The sequence below is a fragment of the Aegilops tauschii genome, chromosome 6, assembly GCF_002575655.3.
Source record: "Aegilops tauschii subsp. strangulata cultivar AL8/78 chromosome 6, Aet v6.0, whole genome shotgun sequence".
Classification (NCBI taxonomy): domain Eukaryota; kingdom Viridiplantae; phylum Streptophyta; class Magnoliopsida; order Poales; family Poaceae; genus Aegilops; species Aegilops tauschii.
In genome coordinates, this window is record NC_053040.3 from 80,931,020 (window position 1) to 80,938,329 (window position 7,310).

Consider the following 7,310-nt stretch of genomic DNA (forward strand, 5'->3'; position numbering starts at 1 on the left):
TTTTCATTCTTTGTGCTTCTCAGGTCTGGCGGCTCCATGGATACATGGAAGCCGCCATCATTTTGTCGGACTAAGTGTGGAGTTACTTGTGCAAGTTCCACCATCAACAAACACAAAGTTCTGCATGCTATCATCGCAAGTAAAGCAGTCAATTTGTTAGGGAGAAAACAAAGGCTTGTGTGCTCATTAGTTTTTTTTGTTCTATCATGTGTGCACCTTATCTATCTGTAACATGTGACCTGTGCAACTGCAAAAATGTTAGACAATAAAAATTCTGTGTAACACATGTTCTTATACACTTTGCCTATAGAAACTATGCATAGTTATTCCCTTTTTTGTTGCCTTGTGCAATATATATTGTAAAGAAATTGTCGTGACCTACTGAACCTTGAACTTTTGCTGTAACATACTGAATCGTTACACTATTGCCTTTCATCTTATAAACGTATGGAATAAAAAATGTCGCATACCAGGTTGGATGTGGCTGGGCGGGTGGGGTGCGGCAAGCCGCACTTCCTATCTAGTACATCTGTACTAAGGAACTGATCTTATCAGGACTTCAAATTTAATCATGCTTGGACGAGTCTAGCAGTAGGATTGTGACCTCCTGGTCCCCGTGTTGCATCCCTTATTTTACATTCAAAAGAGATGGATCCAAGTATTTGGATAAGACAAATTCATTGTACGTCACTAAACTTGAGCCGGGTGACAGTTTGGTGCCACTATATCAAAATACCTTAACTACGGTCCAAATACTTGTGCAAGGGGTTCATTTTAGTCCATTTGTACGATTTCGTGTACATATTTACTGACTTGGCCGAGTCAGCGGCTGCCAGCTGGCCTTGACCGACACCTGGTCGATTCTAGGGTGAATACTAGTCGATCCGGGGGGGGGGGGAGGGGTTTGCAAAAACGCCATGACCTGGTTGCACCTGGTCGGACCGACCGCGCACCTGGTCGGCCGCTCGCTTATCCCCTTGCTCTCCTCTTCTCCTCCTCCCAACCCTAGCCCAACTCCCGTCCCCGCCGCTGCAGCCATTGCCGATGTCGACGCCCTCCGCCGCCGCAGCCATTGCCGACGCCCTCCTCCGCCGCCTCCGTCCCCGCCGTCATGTCGTCTTCTAGCTCTGTCCGCAATGCATTGCGTGGCCGCTCCGTTGCTGTACCATTGATCGGGTGCCTGGATTGCGGCGAGCAGGTGAGGTTCTACCGGTCTAGCACCGATGAGCACGATGGATGGATCTTCCACTGGTGCGCGTCGGTCCTAAACAAACGGTTTTTAACCCCTTTCCGCGATGGCATTTGGAACCGTCGCCAAGTGAGTGTGTGCGATAGGGTGTCCTTCCCACACGACCCAGAAATCATCGGGGATAGGCCCTCCTGGGACCCAGGCTGGGGCCGTGTGCGATCGGGTGAGGCATCGAAACCCAATCATTTCCGTAGGTATGTATATCCCACACGGTAATCCAAGAAAATCATTTTCGTAGGTATGTACATCCCACACGGTAATCCAAGAAAATCATTTTCGTAGGTATGTACATCCCACACGGTGAATCCCAGAAAAACATTTCCGTTTGTATGCATATCACACACAGTCAATCCAAGGAATACGTTTCCGTTCTTATGTACATCTCACACAGTCAATCCAGGGAAAATGTTTCCGTTAGGATGTACATCCCACACGGTTTTATGTATACGCTCGTGTCTGAAAGGTGTAACTATCACACACTCTGCCTTGGTTAAATGTTTGCTTTCATTAACTACATCAGACCCGATTTGATGTAGAAAACTGTGTGGCATTGCGCTATCCATCACAAGCGCTTTTACTGCCAGAACCTTTTGCAAAGTTCCATGACCGTCTGTTCTATTTCTATTTTTGCCTGTAATTTATTATTCTACTTGGAAATTTTGAAATACGAAACGTGTAATTCAAATTCTCAGCACAATGGTTCAACAACGAATCCATAAATAAAATTGCCAGTACAATATGTTCAGTAATTACAGGATTAGACAGCAATTAATTATGATGAACCACAGTATTTAAAGGCGGTAAAGGTGAAGAGACAAGTGTAAATCATTTTGACTGCCGACGGTGTTGAAGAAGCGGAATGCCCATAATGTGCCTTCCTGGATGCCATAGGCACGAACCACTTTTGTCCAACCCCTTGTGACGATCGCCCGCCCATCCTTCACCGCCTTCAGGAAGACTTCTATAGCATTATCATAGTAGCATGAATTATATACTTTAACCTTAGTTGCCTCCACTCCGGTCATGTAGTTTACAAGGTAATCATCAGTAAATAGTTTCAGAAACCACTGAAAAGAGATAAATATCAGATACTGAGGTCTAATAGAGTAACTTGTTGTGGGCGGGGGGAAAAGGCAACACATTACTTACCATCCTAAAGTTCACTGTTGTCTTCGACAAAGTGTAAATAAAGAGCTTAATTCCAATCACCCGTTTCTTTCGCCTAACAATCTTTCTTAGTTTCCTCACTTGACGCTTGTTCATGAATATCTCATTGCCCCATACGCAAAAGGGATCGAAGCGTGGATCAGTACCCCTCATATATGTACCTACAAGCAATCAGGAAATGTTAGAAGCTAAACTGAGATTGCACAAATGATGTAAAATACAACTCCCTATGTTCCTAAGTACAAGTATTTTTTTTGAGATTTCAATATGAACTACATATGAATGTATATAGAATTATAGATATAGTTTAGATTAGAATCTAGATTCACTTATTTTGCTCCTTATGTAGTCTATATTGGAATCTCTAAAAATACTTATATTTAGGAATAGATGGTGTATAAGACATGGGATGCAGCTAACCTCGACGGCAAACAACAGCATCGCCCATTGTAGCCCCGTGTAAGTACATGGAAAGCCAATGTGAACTACAACAGGGTTAACATCCACCAAAAATAGCAAATGGTAATAAAACGACAGCATCTGTAGTGATATCTTCATTTCGAAAGAGTAGCACCGTAGCAAAGGGACGGATTAAAAAATGGATATAACTGTTAATTGCAACAGGCTTAACAACATCATAATTCATGTTTTGTAAGTTTGTAGCCATTGAAATACAACTCTTTAAAAATGGATACAACTGTTAATTGCAACATGCTTAATGGCCATTGAAACCAGTACTGATAAAAATGCAATTGGCAGAGTTAAACATCACAGGGCAGGTGCTGCCAGAGCAGATAATGGCCCAGTTGTCTATAAAAAGGTAGGGAAAATAGCTCAAACATGTTAGGCATGTTTACTACAATATGCTTAACACATCGACAGTACAAAACATAGCCCTTAATTGCAACTGGTATTGGTAAGATTGAACTGGTGGGTACATACTTGGTAAGTCTTGAGAGGTAGTTGCTGGGGTACTTCATCTTGGCCAGAGCCCGTCGAAATTCAGTGGCGACGGAAGCGAGCTGTTCCTTCGGGTCGAAGCGTGGATCAGTGCCACTGACATGTGTACCTACAGGCAACCAGTAAATGGTAGAAGTTAAACTGCAATTGCACAAATGATGTGAAATACTGTAAGACATGAGATGCAGCTAACCTTGACGGCAAACAACAGCATCGGCCGTTATGACCCTGGGTAAGTACATGGACAAGCATGTTAAGTACAACAGGGTTAGCATCCACCAAAAATAGCAAATGGGGCAGCATCTCTAGTATATCTTCATTGCGGAGAGTAGCATGGTAGCAAATGGACAGAATAAAAAATGAATACAACTGTTAATTGCAACAGGCTTAACAGCATCCTAAGTCATGTTTTGTAAGTTTGTAGCCATTGAAATACAACTGTTTAAAAATGGAATCAACTGTTAATTGCAACAGGCTTAATAGACATTGAAACTGGTATACTGATAAAAATGCAATTGGCATAGTTAAACATCACAAGGCAGGTGCTGCCAGAGCAGAGAATGGCCCAGATGTCTATAAAAAGGTAGGGAAAGTAGAAAAAACGTGTTAGGCATGTTTACTATAACATGCTTAATCGGCCGTACAGAACATAGCCATTAATTGCAACTGGTATTGGTAAGATTGAACTGGTGAGTACATACTTGGTAAGTCCTGAGAGGTAGTTGCTGGGGCACTTCATATTGGCCAGAGCTCGCCCCAAGTCAGCGACGACGGAGGCGAGCTGTTCCTCTGGGTCGAAGCATGGATCAGTGCCACTGACATGTGTACCTATAGGCAACCAGTAAATGGTAGAAATTAAACTACAATTGCATAAATTATGTGAAATACTGTAAGACATGGGATGCAACTCACCTCGACGGCAAACAAAAGCATCGGCCATTATGACCCTGCGTAAGTACATGGACAGGCATGTTAAGTCCTGGGGGGGTAATATTTGAACATCACACAGTGTGTATTGAAATAAACAAGGCACGAACATGCTTAATACATCAACCGTACAAATCATAGCCGTTGCAAGTGATATTTGTAAGATTTAGCTGGTCAGATCTTACCTGTTAAGTCCTGGGGGGTAGTCACTGGGGGGCTTCATCTGGGCCAGAGCCCGCACCATGTCGGCGGCGACGGCAGAGGCGGAGGCGAGGTGTTCCTCCGGGTCAACATGCACAGTGGCCATCGTGCCATGGACCGCCATCAGCTCCTGGCGGGGGGGATTTGGAGGCATGAGGATGTTTCGCAGGCGCCATTTAAACAATCAGGCCGGGGATGTGATAGAGATCGGTGGGTTACCTGACTGGATCCGAGCAGAACATAGATGTGGTTGAAGCGGCGGCGGTTTGAGATGCCGGTAGGGGGAGGAGGCGCGAGGGAGGGGGGATACTGAGGGGAAGGGGATGTGGTTGGAGGAATAAATTCTGAAATCGCGCGTCTAATGAAAATTTCGGTGCGAAACTTGAAACTCGGGCGGGGGAAACACACAATGCAGACGAAGAGCGTAAAATACTCGTGTGCGAGAAAAAAAGAAAGTTGGCAGATCCCGTCTCAGAAAAAATGTACACGTGTACTTGATTTTTTTCGGTCAATGGTATGCCTGGTTTATTAGGAAATATCGCACAGGTAACTGACTTATGGGTCATTAACGCAAAAAAACACAGACGGGTACGGCATAGAAACCATGTGTTTTGTGATCTTCTAATGATTAACGCAAAAAACGCACACGGGCACACATGCTAATCAACGCTCAAAGCCCTCAAAGGATGCTCTTACCGACATTGTACGTTAATACTACAAATTTAAAGTACTACTGGTAATTTGCTCTAATACTACAAACTTAAACTACTTCTCAGATGCTGCCATCAGGGCATGCTGGCCAGACGCCGGCGTTCTCCTTCCCGGCCTTGTAGGTGGCAGCCCCCATGCTTCGATCTCCGCCAAGCTCTCCTCACCACGGCGTGCGGCCTCTTTTTTCTTGCGGTGGCGGTCTCTCTTTTCTTGACTGCTTTCTGCCTTTTCCTCTCCTTCTGTGCATCTTTGGCTGCCTCTAGATCCACCACCCATTCGGCCATGGCAGCCTCAAAGTCCGCCCATGTAACTGTCTAGCCGCCGGCGGCGATGAACTCGGCGCGGTGATATGCCATCGCTTCCTTACCATGTGTGCGGTTGCGGGCGGCGAGGAGTGCGGCGTGACAGGATGCCATCGCTTCCTTACCATGTGTGCGGTTGCGGGCGGCGAGGAGTGCGGCGTGACAGGATGCCATCGCTTCCTTACCAGTTACTGTGCGCCGCGGTGCCATGGACGACGCCTGGAGAGAGATCTGGGATGTAGGGGCCGGGTAGCCGTACAGTGCGGTGGTATTCAAGAGCTCAACCACAAACGACAACAGAAATTTGGCTTCCCTTACAATTTTGCTCGTTCATTATCGCACACGGTTCATCTTCGTCGCTTCCGGAAACAGTGTGCGCTGAGCCTATTGTGTGTTGCGTTATGATTGGCCGGAACCCCAGCCACGCGGATCGTGCGTGTGCACCATTGGACGCGCCGTGATCAAATGGCAATCCACGTCCCTCACATCACACCCGTGCACCTGTAGCTGGATTGGATTTATATGCGCTAAATGCCTAGAAAATGCACATAATCCCCTAAATATGGTAAATGAGCCCGGAAAAGTGCCAAATTTGAACACGGTGATTTGTAGGGTGTATGTTCGTCGTAGAAAAAAACTCCAGGGCAAAGAACGAAGAAAATTTGGATTCCCCTTCAATCTTGAGGATTTCCCTCGAAAGCATGGAACTTCCTCAGTGATGGTTCGATTTATGAAGGGCGTGCATGACGACATAAGCCAAACCTTCTCAAATTTTTACCAGGGCATGGTGAGGTCATACCATGGCACCATGCCAGGCGTCATGTTTTTAAGCATTTATTTCATTTTTTCTATAGTTGAAAACCCAACAAACAAACATTTGTGGTTGACTATTGCCACACATTTCATCAAAATATCTGTCCATTCCTTGTAAAAGGCATGAGAATTTACTAAATGGAACGAGCATGGTTTTCTAGGCCGTTCTTGTGGACCCTTTCAAGCATCGATTGTTTGAACTTGAATTATGCGCATTAATGCCTAGGAAATGCACATAATCCCCTAAATATGGCAAATGAACCCAGAAAAGTGTCAAATTTGAACACGGTGATTTGTAGGTTGTATGTTCATCGTAGAAAAAAACTCGTGGACAAAGGACAAAGGAAATTTGGACCCCCTTCAATCTTGCTGATTTCCCCTTGAAAACATTAAACTTCCTCGGTGCTGGTTCGATTTATGAAAGGCGCGCATCACGACATAAGGAAAACATTCTCCAATTTTTACCAGGGCATGGTGAGACCATACCATGGCACCACGCCAGGCTTCATGTTTTCCAACTAGGTGTTTCATTTTTGTATAGTTGTTAACCGAGTAAACGACGCGTTTATGGTTGACTATTGGCACACATTTCCTTGAAATATCTGCCCATTCCTTGTAAAAGGCACGAGAATGTGCTAAATAACACGAGCATGGTTTTCCAGACCGTTCTTGTGCACCTTTTCATGCACCGATTGTTCGAATTTGAATTATGTCCATTAATGCCTAGAAAATGCACATAATCCCCTAAATATGATAAATGAGCCTGGAAAAATGTCAAATTTGAACATGTTGCATTTGAGGCGGTATGTTGATCGTTAAAAACTGAATGACAAACTAGGACGAAAATTTGGATTCCCCTTCAATCTTGGGGATTTTCCCTCTCGAAAGTATGGAACTTCCTCGGTGATGGTTCGATTTATGAAGGGCGTGCATGACGACATAAGCCAAACCTTCTCAAAATTTTACCAGGGCATGGTGAG